Raw genomic sequence first — 24011 nt, 5'->3', positions numbered from 1 at the left:
TTCGGGTTTCACATGCAGTTGGGGGGACACCCTGGGCACTCCATGGGCAGCAAGAGCTTTCTGTCCTGCCACCTTTTGTCTGGCAGGAATCTTCAGCTCTGTTCAGTTTGGGCAGTCAGACTGGCAATATCAGTGCAGGGCTCCTGCAAGTGAACGACAGCCCTTCCCTCGAGGAAAGAAACCCCTTACCCTCGGTCTCTTCTCCTGTTCCTTAAAACACAACCTGCAGGGGAGCTTTCTGGGATCTCTTCTCTTGGGAATTGGGAAGACAGACCCACTCCCATGTTTACACCTCAGGCAAAACCACCCTTTTACACCTTTCCCAACCCTCCCCAACCTTTCCCAAAGCCCAGATTTTACAGGTATCCTGTAATTATGGCCCAATCTTACTGATATGGTTTGAACCTGACTCCCTGCCAAGTCTCCAAACCTCACCACCAGAGTTCCCCCCTCAAACCTCAGGGAGAAGAGGGAGAAAAAAAAAACCTAAGAAAACCCGAAACGAGAGAGAGAACCAAAGTGAGATATATATTTACACTTATATACAATTAAAATAAGGGAAAGGGAAGGGGGAAGGGAAAAGGAACACACCCAAAATATTATATATATATAAATATCCCAATTAGCAGCCCAATATCTATCCACTAAAAGAGTTAGCAAAGAAATAGCTCACTACTCTCCTGGGACAACCGAGGGTCGCTCCGGAACGATCGCCGGCAACCTCTGTCTCCCAAGGTCGGCAAGGCCTAACCAGGCCTCGCTCCCCAACACGGCAGATCAACAGCAGGGAACCTGCACCTCCAAGCCGCCGGAAGGAAAGAGAGCGAAGGCCTCTCCTCCTTTCTTCTTATAATCTGGCTTACGTAAAAATCGTAGGGAATACTGGGTAAATCTGGACCCTTCCTTGGTTACAAACTAGTCACCAAGGAAGGCCTAGCCCAAACCACTACATTCTCCACCCCTTATTCCATACTATTTTTACGTAACACCTATATCTCACGTTCGCCTACATCCCGTGTGTATATATACACATATACATATATATATATATATAGTCCTTGTTGGTCTCTCAGCGCAGTTGTCTCGTCGTTGGAAAATCAATACCGATGTCAGTTCAGTTCAGTCCAGATCTTTGGTCTCCTCAGTCACAATTACAGTTCTGATTTATGGCTGTTTCATCACTGGACTGTCTCATCACTGGATACCAGCACCAGCTTAGTTCAGGTCTCTCTCTCTCTCATCTGGTGACTGGCTTCCTGTGAAAACACAACTCAGGACATACAATCAGTTTTTCCCCAAGGCTAAATTTCCTTGAGGCACACACTGGATGACTCCATCCTTCCTCATTATCCACCACCTATTTCCTGGCCCTTGAGCAAAGACAATCCCACGAACGGGTTTGTCTTGGCCTGAGGCAGGGGTAACCCAAACAGCTTTCCCTAGCATTCCCCTCAAATGGATTGCTGGAACTTTATCTCCATCAACAATGTGAAGGGATTCTGCTTGTGCGGGGCCAGCTCAATTGACAGAACCCCTGGTGTTAACTAGCCAGGCAGCCTTGGCTAAGTTCTTGTCCCAGTTTTTATAAGTCCCCTCACCTAGTGACTTTAGAGTTGTCTTCAACAGTCCGTTATATCTCTCAACCTTCCCAGCAGCTGGTGCATGATAAGGAATGTGGTACACCCATTCGATACCATGTTCCCTCGCCCAAGTGGTGACTAATTCATTTTTGAAATGAGTCCCGTTGTCTGACTCAATACGTTCTGGGGTCCCATGTCTCCACAGGACTTGCTTTTCAAGGCCCAGAATGGTATTCCGGGCCGTTGCGTGGGGCACTGAAAAAGTCTCTAACCATCCCGTTGTTGCTTCATTAGCTTGCTTCTTGGACACCTGGGCATCTACATGGTGGACTCTCACATTCAGACTCTTCGCTCTGGCAGCGATGTCCTGCCACAAGTCAGCAGCCCAGATGGGTTTTCCTCCACGCCTCCAGTTCATCTTCTTCCATCGGTCTAACCATCCCCATAGGGCATTGGCTATCATCCACGAGTCTGGGTAGAGGTAGACTCTCGGCCAACCTTCTCGTTCGGCAATGTCCAGGGCCAATTGGACGGCTTTGAGTTCCGCAAATTGACTGGACTCGCCTTGACCTTCTACAGCTTCTGCCACTCGTCGGGTGGGATTCCAAATGGCTGCTTTCCACTTCCGGTGGCAAAAGGCCTTAAAATCAAGTACCCAAAATTCATGGTCTGTTCTTTTTCCCAGAAAAGAAGGCGTGGTGAACTCTCCAGACCAGGGAATTGGAAGATCTCCCCAAAACTCCTTTGGTACACGCTGCAGGGCCAACGATTCCTCTGCTCTGCCCTGTCGGTGCTGCTTTGTCTCATCTGGGTCCCCAGAAACCGTCAGGCAAAGCCGGGGAATAAAATCTCTGAGCAGAGATTGGGTTCCAGAGGTGACCCTACTTCATTCAGCGCTGAAGGGACACAGGAATTGCTTTCTAACACTTGTACATCAGTTCTCAAAACTTTAACTATTTTCACATTTTAGCAGACAAAGGAATTCCTGTCCATTGGCTCACCAGTTCTCTGCAGGAATTCTTATTCTCTCTTCTATTGACTCTGGATTTCTCATTTTGCATGATGCTTAGTCCACAGTTTTTGTCCTTTTCTTGTCTTTTCCCTGGATAGGGAGAGCCTCAGTAACTGTCTGTGTTAGTTCTGTCTTTGTCTGGTTTCTCTAAGGGTCTTTGTGATTTAGAAATTCTGCCTTCTTGGTGTCCAGGTCTCAAAAATAGATTTCTCTGCCAGGTCTCTGACCACTGAAATATGGCAGGCCTTAAACTTTTCCTTTGTTTTTCTACCAAATGGCCATGGCCCAGAACTTGTCCATCATCCATTGTCTCTTGCCCCCATTCAATCTCCTGCCAGCAGTTTCTCCCCACTGCTGGGTGGGCTCCTTTGTCAAGCACTAGAACTTGTTGGGTAACAGGCCCAGTCCTGTTGCCTATTTTTCGTGGGGATCTGCAGGAGGGCATTGAGTCTTCCCTGAGCAAATTGGCAGAGGACCCCAAGCTGGCTTGCAGTGTGGATGTGCTGGAGGGTAGGAAGGCTGTGCAGAGGGACCTGGACAGGCTGGACCTCTGGGCCGAGCCCGTGGGCATGAGGTTCAAGAGTGCCTTTGGTGCCTTTGGGGCCTCTGGCCACAACAACCCTGTGCAGCTCCAGGCCAGGGGCAGAGGAGCTGCAAAGGGTCCCCGTGGGAGAGGCCCTGGGGGTGCTGGTGGACAGAGGCTGAACCTGAGCCAGCGGGTGCCCGGGTGGGCAAGAAGGCCAAGGGCAGGCTGGCCTGCATCAGAAAGAGTGTGGCAGCAGGAGCAGGGCAGGGATTCTTCTGCTGGACTGGGCACTGGTGAGGCCACCCCTGGAGTGCTGTGTCCAGCTCTGGGCCCCTCCATTCAGGGAGAACCTTGAGGGGCTGCAGTGGGTGGAGAGCAGGGCAATGGAGCTGGGCAAGGGTGTGCAGTGCATGGCCTGTGAGGAGCAGCTGAGGGAGCTGGGCTTCTCCAACCTGGAGAAGAGGAGGCTCGGGGCTGACCTTCTCCCTGTCCACAACTTCCTGACAGGAGGCTGGAGCCAGGTGGGGGTCAGCCCCTTCTCCGAGGCAACAGGTGATAGGACAAGAGGACACGAGGACCTGCCTGTCAGGGGCTGTTTGTCAGGGACAGGAGCAGGACTTGTTGGAGAGAAAGAGGGATTAGGTATTGAAATGGGCTGCCCAGGGAGGTGGTGGAGTCACCGTCCTGGAGGTGTTTAAGCAAAGACTGGCCATGGCACTGAGTGCCGTGCTCTGCTTGACATGCTGGGGATGGGGCGTAGGCTGGACGCCGGTTGATCTCACAAGTCTCTGCCAAGCTCAGGGACTCTGGGCTTCTGTGCCACCCCAGCCTTTGGGGACAGCGTGCTGGTGGCTCAGAGGCTCCGTCCTTGCCTTGCCTTGCCCATCTCCTGGCTGCCAGGCAAGGGCCTTGTGACATCACAGCCTCTGTGGAACAGCGCGGGGGCTGAAAAGTGTCAGTGCTGCGTCCCCGTGCCCAGAGCCTGGGCAGAAGTCGGCTGGCAGGGACGGGCAGAGACTGTGCAGAGGTGTCAGCTCGTCCCGCAGCAGCACCATGCCCAGCCAGGGCATCTCCTGGCTCCTCAGGCTCTCGGTGCTCCTGCTCTTGCCTGGCCCACTGGAGCCTTGCAGCCGTGCCACAGGTACCATTGCTGAGAACCAGGGTTTGCCTTGGATGGCCCCTTGCCAGAAAAGGCAGGAGAGACTGGAGAGAGGGGAAGGAGGGGGGTCAGGCCGCTGGGATGGTGCCGGCGGGCCGTGAGCCCGAAGCCAGCAAGGCCTTGGGCCCACCCGGTGTCAGGGGAGGACTGAGAGCCCCCAGGGAGGAGGAAAGCTGGGCAGGCCCCAAGGCTCCTGGGCCTCTTCCTTGGCAGCCCTTTGGCCAAGGCCCCGAGGCAGAGGTGGGGCTCAGCCCCTGCCCAGCAATGGGGCACAGGCTGAGCCCCAGGGACACCAGACCCAGGCGGCCTGAGCTCTTCTTCCTGCAGCGTCTGCCTGGGGCAGCCCAGCCAGGCCTGAGTCTCTGCAGGAGAGGCCAAGCCCAGCCAGAGAGGGCTCAGCCCTCTGAGGCTGCACTCACTGCAAAGGGAACAAAACATTGGCCCAGAGGACATCCTGCCCCCAAATGGAGAACTGGAAAGGTCAAGGATAAAAAAGTCACCCCCCTCCATTCTTCAAGAAATGTTCAGACCTCTTTCCTAAAAGCATCCAGGACTCAGGTCACCCAGTTTTGTCTCTGACACGGCTTTGCAGGGGCTGCTTGGGAAAGGGAAGCCCTGGGGCCCCAGTGCAGATGGTGGGGCTGCACTCTGGGGGGGTCGGCCTTTGGCTCTTGGCTTCCAGGGGCCCCCAGGAGTCAGTGAGCCGGGCTGGGGCCGAGGGGCAGGACTGGCTGGGATTGCCTCTGGGGCCTGGCCCAGAAAATGGAAGTGTCCCCATGGGGGCAGCTGGAAAGGGCCCAGGAAGGAAATGCTGCCCCAGCGCAGGCTGTGGCAGTGGGGAGTGTGCAGGGGGAGGAGGCTGGGCCAGAGCAGGGCTGGGCAAGAAGGGCCAAGCCGCGGGTGGGTTCTCCCCCGGCCCCCAGGGCCCAGCCCCTGATGGGAGGGCCTTGGGCAGGGCCTGGGGCGACTGCAGGAACCTCCGAGGCAGCCCAAGGGCCGTGCTTTTGGCAGCTGGGTTGACAGGCCCAGCTCTCTGCAAGAGAAGTTGAGGGCTCTGAGCCAGAGAGGGGATGAGAGCCGGGTCCAGGCTTGGGAATGGCCGGGAGGGGAAAGGGATGTCTAAGAACAAGTCCCTCAGGGGAGGGAAGCAGAGAGGCTGAGTTTTGACCCCAGCACAAGGGTCTGCAGGGCAGAGCAGAGAATATCCCCCACGTGAGATTGTTGTGCATCCCTCCTTGCAGTTGTGACAGGCACTTCTCTTCAAAGGTCGTTCTGTGAGCGTCTTCTTGTTTTTTCCAGGTGGGATGCAAGCGGTGGGGGGGCCTTTGGCACCGGAGGAACGATGAGCAAGGTGAGCATTTTCCTGCCAGTCTGAATCAGATGTTAATTCTGGTGGGCTGTATCTTTGGTGAATCTAAGCACATCCCTTGACATTTGGGTTTTTTTCCGGGTGGTTCGCAACCTGAGAAGCATCAGCAGAGTGGGAAGGAGGTCCCTGCAGTCAGAGGTCAGTGTAAAGGAAGCTGAGAGGGGAGCTTTGGTGAGAATGTTGCCCTCTGAGGGGATCCGTCAGTTGTGCCTTTGCCTCTGTGATGCTGAAAAACCCAGTCCGAAGAACTGCTCAGAGACTTTGGATCTTTGAGCAGCAAAGGGATTTATTACCGACGTCGGCAGCGAGCGTGGTTCGAACCACAGAGAACTTGGTCGAGAGTTTCACACAATATCGGGGTTGTATACAATTTTCATATGTGATTAAATATGATAAATCATATTCATCTGATCACAACATCTATCTGTGCATATTAATAATGGGCAAAGCTCAGGCGGAGCTTCTCTTGGCCCTCAGTTCTGGGAGGGGTTTAGGTGAGTCTGGGGTCTCTGCTCCTCTCCATCAGTTCCCAGTGTCCCCATCCTGGTCCCTCATGTTCCGACTCCATTCCTGGTGTTTCCATTCCCAGTGTTCCCATTCCCATTGTTCCCATCCCATTCCTGTTGTCCCCATTCCCAGTCCCTGGTGTCTCCAACCTGCTGCCGATGTCCCCGTTCCCTTTCCTGGTGTTACCATCCCAGTTCCTGCTCTCCCCAGGCTGCTCCCAGTGTCCCCAACGTGGTCCTCCAGGTCCCCCTTCCCATTCCTGGTGTCCCCATTCCCATTCCTGGTGTCCCTATTCCGATTCTAGAGTTTCCAACCCAGTTCTGTTTTCCCCATTCCCATTCCTGGTGTCCCCATTCCCATTCCTGGTGTCCCCATTCCCATTCCTGATGTTCCCATCCCAGCTCTGTTTTCCATATTCCCATTTCCGTGTGTCCCCATTCCCAGTTCCTCCAGGGAGACCTGCTCCCAATGTCTCCATTGCTATTCCTGGTGTCTCCATCCCATTCCTGATGACCTCAGCATGTTCCAGTGTCCCCAGCCTTCTCTTGGTCATCCCATCCTGCTCCTGGTGTCCCCATCCCTTTCCCCATTGTCTCCTGAAGTTCCCATTTCCATTCCTGATGTCTGCAACCTGCTCCCAGTGTCCCCATCCCTGTCCCCAATGTCCCCATCCCAGCCCCCCTGTCCCCATTCCCAGTTCTGGTTCCCACAGAGGAACTGCCGGATACGGGAGGAGGAGCCAGGATTTCTTGCCCAAAGCAGGAGATTTTCACACCCAAATTAAAGCCTCAGGAATAATTGTGGTCCTGGGTTTCACACGGGAAAAAGTAGGAAGTTGATCCATCAGGAAGAGCCGTAGGGGGGCCGGGGTGGGTGGGAGCAGCGGGATGAGCTCTGCCAGCAGCTCCTGCCTTTCCACATGGAGAGGGGAGGGGCAGATCCAGCTCCGGGATCGCTCAGGCTGTGATTCCTGCTGGGATGAGAGTGGGGAAAGGAGTCACCATGTCCCTGTTCCCATCCCAGGGGATGGAGCCGGCTGTGGAGCCCAGGGAGAGTAGGAACTGCTGCGGAATCCCACCTGGTCCAGCTCCGTCCATCCCACCCCAATCCCACTCCAGAATCCAGCCGTGATCTCAGTCCACAATTCCACCTGATCCCACTCTGGAATCCTGCCCTGAGCTGCAATCCCCTTCCAATCCCGCTCTAGCCATTAGGCCCCCATTCCCCTCTGGAATCCCGGCATCCATCCTGGGATCCCTGCACAGAGGATCTGGATCCACACACGCTGCTGGGACTCACTGGTGGGCGCGGGGTCGTATCCATTCCCCTCCCTCTTCCCTATGGCAAGAAAGTGGGATCAGCACCCGTGGCACAGGATCCCCGGAATGCTGCCGGGCGGATCCGTGCCCCTTGCCGACCCCCATCCCGGGAGTTACCGAATCGGAGCTTCCAGACACCGACTGCCACGAGGCCGATGATGATGATGATGGCAGCGATGACGGACACAGTGTCCTAGTTAGAACAGCTGGGACCGATTCCTCACTGGATGGGTGTAGCCCAAAAGTGTGTATTCTATGGCCTTCCATGCCATTTTCCCAGGAACTGTTGTCGGGGGGGGGGGGCTGCGAGGTGGGGGGGGTGTCCCTGTCCTCATACCCTTTTGAGGACGGAGCATCCTCATATCCTTTTATGGAATTCCCTGCCCTGACAATCCTCATATCCTTTTATGGAATTCCCCGCTCTTAGGGAAGAACTGATCATCCTTTTATGGAATTCCCTGCTCTGAGGGGACGACTGACCATTCCTGCCTGAACTGGAGAATATATAAACCTGGAGTTTCGGAACCTTTCCACCACTCGTGGGATCCAGAGGAAGGCTGCAGCTCACCACTCTCAACCAGACTGAGACCACCACCCTCAACTGGACTGCAATCACCACTTCTGACCAGACTGCAACAGCTCTCCCACCAGCAGGTTTTTTCTCCTCTCCCTTTACTTTGGACTTGGGGGGGCCCAAGGAAAACCACATTGTTCATGCCCCAGGGTGCTGGGTTATACATTTGGGTTTTGTGGATGAAAACCAATTGCTTGTCTGTATAATCAGACTTACTGGGCAAGGGGGGGCGAAGGGGGGCCCAAGGGGGGCCCAAGGGGGGCCCAAGGGGGCTGGTCCAGGGGGGGAAGGGCTGCAGGGGGCGGATCCCGGAGGAGGAAACCCGCCAAAAGCGGCGGCCCAGCCGAGGCAGGAGCCGAGTGGGAGCACAAAGAAGAGCAGCCAAAAGGTCCTGGCGGTGGCTGGGCAATGGCGGGGGGGGGCGAGAGCGGTTTGGGGGCCCCCGTGAGAGCCGGGGGGGAACCCCGGTAGCCGCGGAGTGGGGAGAGCGGAGAGGGGCGATCCCGGAGCTGGGGGACCCCCGGAATGCTGGAGGGGGGGAGCAGAGAGGGAGCGCCGGGCCCCTTAAGCGGGGGTCCCTGGGAGGGGGACGGCCTTGGAGTGTGGAGAGGAGGGGGGGCCTTGAGGCGGGGTGGGAGCTGAGAGCGCCAAGAGGTTTGCGAGGGTGGGAGCCGAGAGAGGAGGGCCGGCCGGCCCCGGGAGGCAGAGTGGGGAGAAGTGAGCCCTGGGACCCCCCTGGCAACACTCAAGGGGACCCCAGAGAGTGGGAACCCCCCGGAGCCGCGGGACCCCCGGCAGCCCGGAGAAGGGGGACCCCCAATGCAGGCAGAAGTGCCATCAGGCCAGACAGGGGGGATCCCCCTAACCCCAGAGAGCAGAGTGGGGGAATTTTGGTTGGGGTTTTTGGGCTGAATGTTGTTGTTTTGGGGGTTTTTATGGACACAAGATGCCCGGTGAGTCCTTGAGCTGGACTTGGGCAGGAGGAACCCCATGGGCAATGTGCTCACCCCATGTTGTCCCCCCCAGCATTATTTTTGCTTCCCAAAGCTTGGGCGGATGGAGGAGGAGGCTGCGAGGAAGAGGAAGATGCCTTGGGCCCCCCAGGCAGGTGAGGAGGAAGTCAGTGCCCCTTTGGGTGGGTCTTTTGTCTTTTGTGGCTGTCCTGGTGGGGCCGGAGTTGGGGGGATGTCCTTGGGCTTCCCTGTGGGCCGGAGGCAAATCCCCTGCGTGTCCTTGTTGGTTCCTGCCCCAGGCCCCGAGGTGAGGCCGGAGAGCGCGGAGGACAAATCCCCCCGGCAGAGCCTGGTGGGAGAGGCCGTTTTGAAGGGCTCCCCGGCGCAGGAAGGCAGCGGGGAGGAAAAGGGCCGGAGATGCCCCCGCAGGAGGGGCTCCAAAGCCAGCCCAGGGGGCTGTGAGGAGGAAAGAGCCAGCCTGTGCTGGGAAGGCGGCCGGAGCTTGAGGCAGAGCTGCGAGCTGGTGGTCCCTGAGCAGCCTCCCAGCAGGGAGAAACCCTTCAGGTGCTTGGAATGTGGGAAGAGCTTCAGGAAGAGATCCAGCTTCCTGAGGCACCAGCACATCCACACTGGGGAACGACCCTACACGTGTGGGGAGTGTGGGAAGAACTTCAATGACATCTCCACCCTCCGCAAACACCGTCGCATCCACAGTGGGGAACGGCCCTACATGTGTGGGGAGTGTGGGAAGAGCTTCAATCAGAGCTTCAACCTGCTCCGACACCAGATGATCCACAGTGGGAACGGCCCTACACGTGTGCGGAGTGTGGGAAGAGCTTCAGGGACAGCTCCAGCCTTTGCAAACACCGTTGCATCCACACCAGGGAATGGCCCTACAAGTGCTTGGAATGTGGGAAGAGCTTCAGCACAAGCACCAAGCTGCTCAGCCACCAGCACATCCACACTGGGGAACGGCCCTACACGTGTAGGGAATGTGGGACAGCTCCACCCTCTACACCCACCTTCGCATCCACATCAGGGAGAGGCCTCACAAGTGTGGGGAGTGTGGGAAGAGCTTCAGGGACAGCTCTGCCTTGACCTCCCACCAACGGACCCACCGGTAAGAGAAGCCCCGAGTGCCCCGACTGCGGGAAGAGCTTCGGCCGCTGCTCCAACTCCATCAGCCATGGGAGGACCCGCGTTGGATGATCCACAGGGACCCCCGTTGGGCACAGCCCTGGTGTGCTGGTTTAAAGGTAAACCAGCAGGGGAAATGACAGCGGTGACACCTAGAATGGGATGGAACACCTGGAATGGGAATGAGAATGCCTGGGATGGGAATGGGGACATCAGGAATGGGATGAGGACAATAGTAATGGGATGGGAACAACAGGAATGGAAATGGGAACACCTGGAATGGGAATTGGGACATTGGGAGCAGACTGGGGACACTAGGAATGGGAATGGGGGCAGCAGGAATGGGAATGGGGACATGTGGAATGGGGAAGGAACACCTGGAATGGGAATGGGAACACCTGGAATGGGAATGGAGACACCTGGAATGGGAATGGGAACACCTGGAATGGGAATGGAGACAGCTGGAACGGGAATGGGAACACCAGGAATGGGAATGGGAACACATGGAATGGAAATGGGGACACCTGGAATGGAAATGGGAACACCTGGAATGGAAATGGGGACACCTGGAATGGAAATGGGAACACCTGGAATGGGAATGGGAACAACTGGAATTGGAATGGAGACACCTGGAATGGGAACACCAGGAATGGGAATGGGAACACCTGGAATGGGAATGGGGACACCAGGAATGGGAATGGGGACAAAAGGAATGGGAACACCTGGAATGGAAATGGGGACACGAGGAATGGGAATGGGAACACCTGGAATGGAAATGGGGACACCTGGAATGGAAATGGGAACACCTGGAATTGGAATGGAGACACCTGGAATGGGAACACCTGGAATAGGGATGGGAACACCTGGAATGGAAATGGGGACACCAGGAATGGGAACACCTGGAATGGAAATGGGAACACCAGGAATGGGAATGGGAACACCTGGAATGGAAATGGGGACACCAGGAATGAGAATGGAAACACCTGGAATGGAAATGGGAACACCTGGAATTGGAATGGAGACACATGGAATGGGAACACCAGGAATGGGAATGGGAACACCTGGAATGGAAATGGGGAGACCTGGAATGGGAACACCTGGAATGGAAATGGGGACACCTGGAATTGGAATGGAAACACCTGGAATGGAAATGGGAACACCTGGATTTGGAATGGAGACACATGGAATGGGAACACCTGGAATGGAAATGGGAACACCTGGAATGGAAATGGGGACACCTGGAGTGGGAACACCTGGAATGGGAATGGGAACACCTGGAATGGAAATGGGGACACCAGGAATGGGAATGGGAACCCCTGGAACGGGAGTGGAGACACCTGGAATGGAAATGGGGACACCTGGAATGGGAATGGGGACATCAGGAATGGGAATGGGGACACCTGGACTGGGAATTGGAAAATTGGGAATGGGAATGGGAACATTGGGAGCAGGTTGGGGACACCAGGAATGGGAATGGAGACACCTGGAATTGGAATGGGAACACCTGGAATGGGAATGGGAACATTGGGAGTAGACTGGGGACACCAGGAATTGGAATGGGGACACCTGGAATGGGAATGGGAACATTGGGAGCAGTTTGGGGACACCAGGAATGGGAATGGGAACACCTGGGATTGGAATGGGGACACCTGGAATGGGAATGGGAACATTGGGAGCAGACTGAGCACACCAGGAATTGGCATGGGGACTTCTGGAAGGGAATGGAGACAACAGGAATGGGAATAGGGAAAACAGAGGTGGGATGGGAACACCTGGAATGGGAATGGGGACAATAGGAATGGGAATGGAGACACCTGGAATATAAATGGGAACACCAAGAACTGGGAATGGGGAAAACAGAAGTGGGATGTGAACACCAGGAACGGGAGTAGGGACAATAGGAATGGGAATGGAGACACCTAGAATGGGATGGAACACCTGGAATGGTAATTGGAACACATGGAATGGGAATGGGAACACCTGGAATGGTATGGGAACAACTAGAACGGGATGGGAACAGCTGGAACAGGAATGCAAACCCGTGGAATGGGAATGGGAACAGCCGGGCCCGGGCTGTGTCCCTGGGGAAACAGGAGGCCAGGCCCAAAAGAGTTAACTAAGAAATTGGGGCCTGCTAACAAGCTACCAACATCCAAGACCATCTGTGCTCGTTCTGTTCTACTGACTGGAGCAAAGCTTCAGAGAATAGTACAGGAACATGTCCTAGGCCTCGAGGGGATAAATTAGAGAGACAGCAGGATCAGGGAAACATTGGAATAGGAGGAATAGGCCGGGAGCCAGGGCTTTTTCCAAGCTTCAGTGAGCGGGTCAAGAAGAATGGAAGAGAAGGAAGGTCAAGCTGAGGAAGATGAGTTGAAGCCCCCAGAGCCATGGAGGAAGAGTGGAAGTACCCTCAGGATTGAGGGCCAAGAGAAACACCGCCCCAAGCCCCGCCTGAGCTCCACCTCTACTCCGCCTGTTATTAATATGCATCGATAGATGTTGTAATCACTTGAATATGCATTTAATCCCAGCTGAAGATTGGATAAAAATGCTGATTTTGTGTGAAGCCTTCGAGCAAGTTTGTCCAGCGCCAGCTGGCTTGCTCCCAACGTTGAATAAACAAATACCTTGCTGCTTAAAGATAAAAAAGTCTCTGAGCAGTTTCTCGGACCGATTTTTCGCATTCAGCGCCCAGTCAGTCCCAGGATGATCCCAGTCACTCCTGGTCTCTCCCAGTTGCTCCCAGTTTCCTCCATGTGGTCCCACTCATTCCCTGTTGCCCCCAGAAGCTTCCAGCATGATCCCAGTTGCTCACAGTCACTTCCAGTCATCCCCAGTGCACTCCCAGTTGCTCCCAGTATGATCCCAATCACCTCCTGCATGATCCCACTCACTCCTGGTATGGTCCCAGGATGACCCCAGTCAGCCTCAGTGTGGTCTCAGTTGCTCCCAGCATGGGCCAAGCTTCTCCCACCGTGATCCCAGGATGATCCCAGTTGTCCCCATCATGGTCCCAGTTGCTCCCAGTTGCCCCTAGCACAGATCCAGTCACTCCAAGTATGATCCTAGTCCTCCCTCCTGACAGTCCCAGTCAATGCCAGTTGCTTCTATTGTAGATCCAGTCACTCACAGTTCCTTCCAGTTGCCCCCAGCCTGGTCCTAATTCCCCTTCACGTAGTCCCAGTCACTCCCAGTATGGTCCCATTCACCCCCACCATGGTTGCAGACACTCCCAGGATATCCCAGTAGAGCCCTCAGCATGCTCCTAGTCCTTCCCAGTCACTCCCAGTGTGGTCCCAGTAACATTCCAGTTTCCACCAGTATGATCCCAGTGACTCCAAGGCACTCCCACTATATCCTATGTGGCCTCCAGTTGCTCCCAGTAGCCCTCGGTGTGGTCCCAGTTGCTCCCAGTATGATCGCTGTTGCCCCAGTTCTGGTCCTGGAGGGTCCCAGTGGGCTCAGATCCTGCTCCTGGGGGGGTCCTGCTGGGTCCCAGTCCTGGTCCCGGTGTATCCTGGTGTCCCAGTCCATCCCAGTCTGTCCCAGTCTGTCCCAGTCCATCCCAGTCCATCCCAGTCCATCCCAGTCCCTTCCCAGCCGTTTCCCAGGTCCTGCCCCCCCGCCCCCCAAGATGCTGACGGGGTCGGGGCTCCGTCTTTGGCTTCGTCTCCCTGGGCCTGCCTGGAATGAAGGGGCCGCTGGGACACTGCGGGACCTCCTGAGAGCAAAGGAACCCCGGGAGAATTTGGATACTCCTGGAATCAAGGCACAATTGGGACACTGCAGGGCCCTATGGAAAAAAAGGAACCTTGTGACACTGCGGAATTCCTGGAATCCAGGGGCCTTTGGGACATGGGGGCCTCATGGAACCAAAGGAACCCTGAGCTGATTCCATGTCATGGAATCAAGGGGCCACTGGGACACTGCAGGGCCTCTGGGAATTAAAGGAACACTGGGACACTGGGGCAGGACATCCCCCTGCAATGGCACCAAGACAATGCCCCATTTGCAAAGGGGTCAGTGCTGAGCTGAGAGGGGGCCAGGCCAAGGCAGGAGATGTTGGACCCCAGACTGGTTTCACCCCAAATGAAGCCCCTGATGGTGAGGGAACCCCTGGAGTCCAAGGACTGTCAGTCCATGGGTTTCTACCAGAAAGGGTCAGTCCCCTTTCCCGGGGGCAGGTTCTTCCAACAGAACCCTTCTTGGGGGTGTGTGGAGATTCCTGCCTTGGCTGGGGACCCCCCAAGGTCACTTCTGGAGGTTGAGAGCAGAGATCTCCCCACGAGCGCTGCTCTGGGGGAGTTCCATCCATCTCTAATTAAGAATTCTTGCTTGTTTGCCACCTTTAGTAGAATTGCTTCAACAATTGCTTTAGTGTAGTGCCCTGTCCTGCCTTATCCTCTACTACTGGTAGTTTTAGTGTGTATGTTGTGTAGTAAATAATTCTGGTTTAGTCCTTTTGTCTGATCATTATTAAGAATAAGTAGTTAATTGATATAAATATAGCTGCTTTTCCATCATTAAAACCTATGGGACAAAACTGGTTCAATCCCATCTCTATAATTCCTTAAATTCAAACCATTGGCACAATGCAAGGCTCAGATTGGATCCAGCTGCCCCCAGGCTCCTCTGGGAGCAGGAGTTTAGTGTCGCTGGATACAGAGATTTCTGTGAACAATTTTTCCTGCACTCTGTAGGCCTTGCTTGCCATGGAAGTGTCAAGTGTGTATTGTTTATACTTATAGACTGTGTGAAAATATGTGATGCTTATACTTGTTAGCTGTGTGTCTAATTATAAGGTTTGAGAACATGATATGTTTATAGAAAGAAAACCTTGAGAAACTGAAGATAATGAAACACCTGCAAATTTAGTAAAACTCTAAAAGCAGATTAATTAGAAAGAGGTTTCTATGCCAAGGATGATTTCAGATCGCGTGGACAGAACATCAGGTCCAATGAACTGGGGACATGAGACACGTGCACAGACTGAGCTATCCAATCACCTTATTGTGAGCATGTGCCCTAAACAAATAAACTGTATAAAAGTTAACTGATTTAAATAATAAATTTGACATATTGCCAATCCTAGGGGTCTGTGAGCTTATGTTCGTGCCTCCCCATCGATAACTGGTGCCCGAAACAGGACGGGACTTCCTCTTCGTCGAGTTCTGAGGGACGTAAGGCGAACAGAAGGACGTGGGAGAAGCAGCCGTTTACAGGTAGCGTGACCCCGGCACTACGGAACAAAGTCATGCGCGTGGGGAAAAAGAAATCTTACCCTGATCAGGTGAGTCGGCTGAAGAAAGGAGAATCGGGGTCTGCAGAAAGAGGCAGTGCAAACGCTCCTTTATTTAATTCTCTCTGAGAGGGCTGGGGGGGACACACGACCCCCAAAAGTGCGGGCGGGGCAAAATTGGGAGGTCCCGGCTGGGCCCGAGGCCACGGGGAGAGGCTGCGGCCGCCGGCGGCTCAGGAGCTCTGTGGGGAGAGAAAAGGGGGTGAGAGCAAAGGGGCTGGGGGGGCAGGGGGGTCCAGAGGCTGTGGGAGAGCAAGGGGGGGGACACACCCCCCCTTTGGGGACCCCCCTTTACCTTCTCCCGCAGGTAGAAGCCGAGCCCCAGCGCCAGGAAGACCAAGCCCAAGACGAAGCCCCCGACCCCCACCAGGATCTTGCTGCGGACGGTGTCCGGTGGCATCTCTGGGGGGAGCCGGGGGGGTCAGCACCCCCAAAACCTCCTCCCACGCACCCCCCAGCACCCCACAGAGCCCGGCCCGCTCTCCCCCAGCCCACCCGGGGGTCCCTCCAACCTCCTGCCAGTCCCTTCCCAGCCCCTGCAGGGATCCCACCCAGCCCCTCTCAGACCCTTTAGGACCCTCCAACCCCCCTCCCATCACCCCCAGCACCCCCCAAACTCCCTCCCAGTCGCCCCCAGTTGCCCCCCCGGTGCTGGGGGGGCCGGGCCGTACCCCAGTGCCGGCTGAGGGGGTGCTCCAGGCTGACGTGCTCCACCTGGCAGCTGTAGGTGACCCCACACCGGGGGGGGATTTCCAGCAGCACCAGCACCTGGTAGGTCCAGTCCCCGTTGGGGACCACGTCGGTGGCCACCACGTGCTCCGGCAGCTCCTGCCCATCCTGGAACCACCTCACCTGCACCGGCGCAGGGTAGAAATCCATCACGGAGCAGAGCAGGCGGCCGGGGCCGGGCTGGGAGCTCGACGGCACCAGCGAGATGGACACGCTGGGGGGCACTGGCAGGGACGGGGGAGACACTGGGCTCAGCTGGGGGGCACTGGGAGGGAAGGCAGAGGCCTTGGAGGGCACTGGGAGGGACTGGGATGGCAGTGGGAGGGACTGGGATGGCAGTGGGAGGGACTGGGAATAGACTGGGGGAGAAGGGGTTGGGCTTGTGGGGGCACTGGGGAGAGTGTTGGGAGATGTGGGAGTGAAGTGAGAACGACTGGGAATGGAGTGAGAGGGTCTGGGAATGGATCGAGAGGGTCTGGGAGTGGAGTGAGAGGGACTCGGATTGACTGGGATGGACTGGGAGTGACTGGTCTGGACTGGGAAGGAAGCGAGCGGGACTGGGAGGCTGAGTCCTGGTGAGGGAACTCTTTGCTTTGTGTCTGCCTGGCAACTGGAGCGTCATCAGAGTCGCGCTGGGATTGGCTGAGGGGCGTGAGCTCGGTGGCCCCAGCGGGGTGGAGACGCGGGGGGGCACTGGGAGAGACTGGGATGGACTGGAAGGAACTGGGAGGGGGCAAAAGGCCACGAGGGAGGGCTGAGGGGTCTAGGGTGATTCCCAGAGAGGGTCTGAGGGGCTCCAGGGTCATTCCCGGGGCAGGGGCCGAGGGGACCCACTCTGCCGCACAGTCACCTCTCCTCTCCTCGCTGAACGGGGTGATCCCCTCGTAGTTGTGCCGGCAGTACCTGTCCACCATAGACCGTTTGTACTCCAGCCATTCCAGTTGGCTGTTCCAGTACCTGGCCTGGATCTCCCCAAACGGGGTGTCCCCCACAAAGACCCCCACATCGCTGTCGAAGTGCGCTTGCTGCTCCCGGTTGTAGATGAGCTTCTCGAAAAACCTCACCCGCTCGGTGCCGTTGATGAAGTGGCACTCCTCCTTTCCCATGTGCAGGAACACCCCTGTGTGTGCAGGACACGGGTCAGGGCGTGCCCCGTCCTCCCACCATCTTCCTCCAGCCCCCCACAGCAGGGTGGGAGCTCAGGGGGCCACCCCGGACCCCCCTTTCTCACCCCCTCTACCCCATGGACGCCCCAGCACCGGCTCTTGGCTGGGGGAGAACCCCCCCATCAGCCCCCTGGGGACGGACAGGGGGATTGGGGACCCCCCCACTGTGGATCCGACCCCCCCAGAACCCCAGAGAACCGCTCCAGGGCTCGATGGACAGCCAGGAACCCCCAGGGCACCCCTCTGCCTGCTCTCCCACACCCCTTTGCCCCCCTCTTCCACCCCTTTCCCACCGGCCCCACAATCCCCAGACCCCCCCGCCTTCACTTTGGGGCTCCCACACCCCTCCCACTCACTCCGGGCCTTCTGACCCCCCTCGCACTCACTTTTGGGGCTCCCACCCCCGCTTTTCTCCCCTCTTGCCCCCCTTTCTCACCCCCCCGCTCACCCGACAGCTCCTCGCCCGCAGCCAGGGGGGTCCCAGCACCACCAGCACCGCCAGCACGGCCCCAGCTCCCCGCACACGCTCCATGCCCAGCGCCGGACAGCTGCTGACAGCCCCAAACCAGCCGGGCGGCGCCGTTTTGGGGGGTTTGGGGCGCGCTGGGCTTGGCTGAGGGCGCAGTTGGGGCCCTTTTTTCGAGGCGTCTTCCCGGCGACTGATGAGTCATCAGCGCGGCGCGCTGGGATTGGGCGCGGGCGGCGTGGGCGCTTTGGGATTGGCTGAGGGCCGTTGGGGGCCCCCGCGGCAGCCCCGGGGCTGGGGGGTTCGGGGGGTCCGTGGGCTGCGGGGGAGGGGGGAGCTCAGGGCCCACCAAAAATGCCCAGCCAGGGCTCCCGGAGCTCCCACGGGTCCCCAAAATGAGTTGAGGGCGTTCTCTGACTGGCTGAGCTCGGGGAGGGCTCCGTTCCGGACGGGTCTGCCCGGCAGCTGATGACGCACCAACAGCGCTCGCTCCCATTGGCTGCTGCTGCTGACCCTGCCCGGGTTTTGGGGGGTCCAAGGTGGGTTCTGGGAGTTCCCGGATTCCTGGGGTTGGCGTTTGGGTTGGCCTGGATACGTGGGGATGAGGTTCTGGGTGGCCCCGAGTGCCCAAAAACCTCCAGTTCCTGGGATTCTGGGGGTGTGACGCTTCCCAAATCCCACTCTGCCTGGGATTTTTAGGGTCTGGGAGTGTCCAGTCCCCTCTTTTCCAATATTTTGGGCTCTGGATGTGCCCAAGCCAACTTTCTCGGGGATTTTTAGGGTCTGGGAGTGCCCCAACCCCCTATTCCCATGCGTTTCATGGTCTAGGAGTGTCCAAGCCCCTCTCTTCCAATATTTTGGGGTCAGGGAGTGCCCCAACCACGATGTTCCTGTAACTTCTGGGATCTAGGAGAGCCCCCATGTTCCCAAGATTTTTGGGGTCTGAATGTCCCCAAAAGCCCTGTTCAAAGGATTTTGTGGGTCTGGAAGTGCCCAAACCCCCCCATTCCTGGGATTTTCAGAGCCCACTCACTTCCCCCCCAAAAACCGGGACTGCAGAGAACTGGGAAGCTTTACTGGGAGCACTGGGAGCAGCCAACTGGGGTGTGAACAAAAGCAGGGCCGGGGGGAACACACGACCCCCCCAAAGTGCAGGTGGGGCTGGACTGGGGGGTCCCGGCTGGGCCCGAGGCCACGGGGAGGGGCTGCGGCCGCCGGCGGCTCAGGAGCTCTGTGGGGAGAGAAAAGGGGGTGAGAGCGGGGTGGGGGGACAGGGGGGACACCGGGATACACCGAGACCTGGACTGGAGCCAGCGGGACCAGAACTGGGGCAACTGGGATCATACTGGGAGCAACTGGGAGCAGGTTGGGGGCAACTGGGATATACTGGGAATGTTTGGGAGTGAGTGGAACCATAGGAGGGGTGAATGGGAGCAACTGGAACCACGCTGGGGGCAACTGGGATCATCCTGGGAGCAGCTGGGCCCCTGCTGGGCTCATACTGGGATCAGACTGGGATCTTAAAGGGAGAGACTGGGTCAATCCTAGAGACAACTTAGAGCAACTGGGATCACACTGGGAGAAACTGGGAGCAACTGGGACCATGCTGGGGAGTACTGGGATCATACTGGGATCACAGTTGGAGAGCTTGGCCAATGCTGGGAGAAACTGGGGACACAGTGAGGGTGACTGGGGTCATACTGGGAGTGACTGGGAACAAACTGGATTCGTACTGGAAGTGTCTGCAAGTTACTGGGATTGTACTGAGGGTGACTGGACTCACAGTGGGATCATACTGGGAGCAACTGGGACCACCTTGGGGGCAACTGGGATCCTACTGGGAGTGACTGGGATCCTAGTGGGAGTGACCAGGACCATACTGGAACCATCCTGGGGGTGACTGTAAGTGACTGGGATCATACTGGGAGTGACTGCAAGTATTCAGGGGGGAACTGGGAACCAGTGGGGCCATGCTGGAAGTATGGTGGAACTGAGAGTGACTGGGAATGACAGGGTGCATGCTGGAGGAAACTGGCATAGACTGGGAGTGACTGGGAGTGACTGGGATTGTCCTGATGGGAACTGGAAGCATCCTGGGGCAAGTGGAAGTAACTGGGTATGACTGTGAGCATGCTGAGGGTTACTGGGATTTACTGGGAGAGTCTGCAACCATCGTGGGGGGGACTGGGAGCACACTGGGAGTGAGTTGGACCATGTGGGGGGCAACTGGGAGCAACTGGGAGTGACTGGATCTACAGTGGTGCAACTGGGATTGGCTGGGACCATGCTGGGGGAAGAATGGGATCACACTTGGATTGACTGGATCTGTGCTGGAGGCAACTGGGAGCAGCTTGGCCATGCTGGGGACAACTGGGCCCACAGTGAGGGTGACTGGGGTCATACTGGGAATGACTGGGAGCATTCTGAGGGCAGTTGGGACCATATTGGTGCAACTGGGATATACTGGGAGCAAGTGGGATCACGCTGGAGGTTCCTGGGATCATACTGGGAGCGACTGGGACCACACTAGGAGTGACTGGGAGTGACTGGATCTACAATGGGGCAACTGGGATTGACTGGGACCATGCTGGGGGAAGACTGGCATCACACTTGGATTGACTGGATCTGTGCTGGAGGCAACTGGGAGCAACTTGGCCCATGCTGGGGACAACTGTGATTGTACTGGGATAATACTGGGATCAGACTGGGATCAGACAGGGATCATACTGGAAGCAACTGGTTCTCTGCTCAGGGCAACTGGGAGCAACTGGGATCACAGTAGAAAAACTGGGAGCAACTAGGACCACACTGGGAGTGACTGGGAGTGGCTGTGAGCAACTGGGATTATGCTGGAAGATACTGGGAGCAACTGGGAGTGAGTGGGACCACATTGACTTCAACTGAGGTATACTGGGAGAGACCAGGAGGGACTGGGATCATACTGAGACTGACTGGGATCATAGTGGGAGTGACTGGGAGTGCCAGGGATCATCCTGGGAGCAACTGGAACCATAGTCAGTGACTGGGAGGAACTGGGACCCTGCTGGGGGCAAATGGCTTTATCCTGGGAGTGCCAGGGCATGTCTGGGTTCATCCTGGGTGTGAGTGCCACCATCCAGGGTGTCACTGGGATCCTACTGGGATGGTCCTGGGAGGGACTGGGAGGGAGTGGAACTCGAGTGGGGTGACTGGAAGCAACTGGGACCATGCAGGGGGTAACTTGGATCCTACTCGGAGAGACTGGTATCGTACTGGGAGTGACTGGGATCATAGTGGGATGATACTGGGCATGACTAAAAGTGAGTGAGGTGATACTGGGGGTGACTGGGAGCATGTTGGAGGCAAGTGGGATCTACTGGGAGTGACTGGGAGTGACAGGGATGATACTGGGAGTGACTGGAAGCACAGAAGGGGTGGATGGGAGCAACTGGAACCACACTGGGGGCAACTGGGATCATACTGGAAGCAACTGAGACCACCTTGGGGGTAACTGGGATCCAATTGGGAGTGACTTGGATCCTATTTGGAGTGACTGGGAGTGATTGGGATCCAGGGCCATACTGGAACCATCCTGGGAGTGACTGTCAGTACCCAGGATCATACTGGGAGTGAGTAAAACTACACAGGGTGGAACTGGGAGCCAGTGGGGCCATGCTGGAAGTATGGTGGAACTGGGAGTAACTGGGAGTGACAAGGTGTATACTGGAGGCAACTGGCATAGACTGGGAGTGACTGGGATTGTACTGATGGGAACTGGAAGCATCCTGGGGCAAGTGGAAGTAACTGGGTATGACTACGAGCATCCTGAGGGCAACTGGGATATACTGGGAGTGTCTGCAGCCATCCTGGGAGTGACTGGGACCACACTGGGGGTGACTGGGAGTGGCTGTGAGCAACTGGAATCATGCTGGAAGCTACTGGAAACGACTGGGAGCGAGTGGGACTACACTGGGGGCAACTGAGATATAATGGGAAACACCAGAATTATACTGGGACTAACTGGGAGCAACTGGGAACTTACAGGGGGTAACTTGGATCCTACTAGGAGAGAATGGAATCAGACTGGGAGTGACTGGGATCATGCTGGGATCAGACTGGGTGTGACTAAAAGTGACTGAGATCATCCTGGGGGTGACTGGGCCCATCCTGGGGGTGACTGGGCCCATCCTGGGGGTGACTGGGAGCCCCTGGGCCCCCCTGGCTGGAACTGCTTTCCCTCCTGCGGCTTCTTGGCAAAGGCCCCAAAGCACAAACTCTGCTCCGAGCCCTCGGTGCATTTCCTCCCTTTGGGCAGCAGCAGCTCCTGAGCCCTGAACAGGCTCCTGTCCCCTGCAAACACTTCCCCTGCCTTTGACCTGGGAGCTCTCAGGGACTCACACATTTACTGAATGTTTAAACTCGGCTTTTTCTCTTATTTTTCTTCTTTTCTTTTGTCTTTCTTTCCTCTTTATCCTTTCTAAACTTCCCCCTCCCCTCTCTTTCCCTCCCCTCTCTGTTCCCATCCCCTCCCTCAGTCCTTTGTGCTGCCAGCATGATCCCAGTTGCTCTCAGTATGATCCTGGGCACTGACAGTCACTCTCAGGATGGTCCCAATATGGTCCTGGTCACTCCCACTAGGATCCCAGTCACTCCCACTAGGATCCCAGTCACTCCCAATAGGATCCCAGTTGCCCCCAAGGTGGTCCCAGTTGCTCCCAGTCCCCCCTAGGATGGTTCCTTTCCCTCTCAGGGACTCCCAGTCTGAGTCCAGTCTGGCCCCAGGCACTTTCAGTCACTGCCTGGACGATGCCATTTGCCCCTGCATGGTCCCAGTTGCTCCCAGTATGATCTCAGTATGTGTCCAGTCACCCCCGGTATGACCCCAGGTAATTGCAGACAGTTCCAGTACAAATCCAGTTTGATCCCAGTCATCCCCAGTATGGTAGCAGTCCCTCTCACATACTCCCAGTATTCTTGCAGTCACTCCCAGGATGGTCCCAGTATGAGCCCAGCAGGGGCCCAGCTGCTCCCCCTCTGATCCCAGTTGCCCCCCATGTGATTGCTCCAGGATGGATCAGGAATGGGGACCCCTCTGTGCCCCCCCCTTGTGTCCCCCTGTTCTGGGGGAGCTTTGGGGGGACATCTGCACCCCAACATGGCATCCAACACATCCCAAAGTGTGCTGGGACCCCCTTAAACCACCCCACAGCCCCCCAAGGAACCCCCAAACTCACTCAGAGTCCATCCAGGACCCCACCTAACCCCTTTTTTGGGGGGGACATTTATGGGCTCTGGTTTTATGGGGAGCCCCCCCCGCTGAAGGTGAGGAGCTGTCGGGTGAGAGGGGGTGTTGGGAAGAGGGGGATCGGTGAGTCAGAGGGGATAAAAAAGGTGGTGGGACCCCAAACTGAGTGGGAGGAGAGTGGGACCCCCCAAAGGTGGAGGGGGAGGGAGACTGAGGATTGGGGGATGATCGAAAAGGGGAGGGAGAGGTCGGAAGAGTGGGGAAAAGGTACCCCTAAACTGAGCATGAGGGGGCTGGGGACTGGGGGAATGACGTGTAAGGGGTGGGAGAGGGAGGAAAAAGTAGGTGTTGGGACCCTAAAACTGATCCTGGGCGGGCTGGGAATTGAAGGGAACCATGGAAAACCCTTGTCAGAGAGAAAACTTGGTGACCCGAGTCCTGGATGCTTTTAGGAAAGAGGTCTAAACATTTCTTGACTAATGGAGGGGGGTGACTTTTTTATTCTTGACCTTTCCAGTTCTCCATTTGGGGGCAGGATGTCCTCTGGGCCAATGTTTTGTTCCCTTTGCAGTGAGTGCAGCCTCAGAGGGCTGAGCCCTCTCTGGCTGGGCTTGGCCTCTCCTGCAGAGACTCAGGCCTGGCTGGGCTGCCCCAGGCAGACGCTGCATGAAGAAGAGCTCAGGCCGCCTGGGTCTGGTGTCCCTGGGGCTCAGCCTGTGCCCCATTGCTGGGCAGGGGCTGAGCCCCACCTCTGCCTCGGGGCCTTGGCCAAAGGGCTGCCAAGGAAGAGGCCCAGGAGCCTTGGGGCCTGCCCAGCTTTCCTCCTCCCTGGGGGCTCTCAGTCCTCCCCTGACACCGGGTGGGCCCAAGGCCTTGCTGGCTTCGGGCTCACGGCCCGCCGGCACCATCCCAGCGGCCTGACCCCCCTCCTTCCCCTCTCTCCAGCCTCTCCTGCCTTTTCTGGCAAGGGGCCATCCAAGGCAAACCC

At 56.9% G+C, this 24011-nt stretch overlaps 1 protein-coding gene and 1 pseudogene across 3 annotated transcripts in view; one reads left to right on the top strand and one right to left on the bottom strand.

The window, feature by feature from the left end:
• LOC127462952 (class II histocompatibility antigen, B-L beta chain-like) overlaps positions 1-24011 on the top strand; it is an 82619-nt gene that overhangs the window by 24084 nt on the left and 34524 nt on the right. The window lies entirely within an intron of this gene.
• On the bottom strand, positions 15593-18611 carry LOC127462956 (class II histocompatibility antigen, B-L beta chain-like; annotated as a pseudogene).

This window comes from Manacus candei, unplaced genomic scaffold, assembly GCF_025592945.1.
Source record: "Manacus candei isolate 608988 ecotype Guabito, Panama unplaced genomic scaffold, ASM2559294v1 h1tg000147l, whole genome shotgun sequence".
In the NCBI taxonomy this organism is placed as follows: domain Eukaryota; kingdom Metazoa; phylum Chordata; class Aves; order Passeriformes; family Pipridae; genus Manacus; species Manacus candei.
This window is presented reverse-complemented; position numbering and strand designations above follow the sequence as displayed.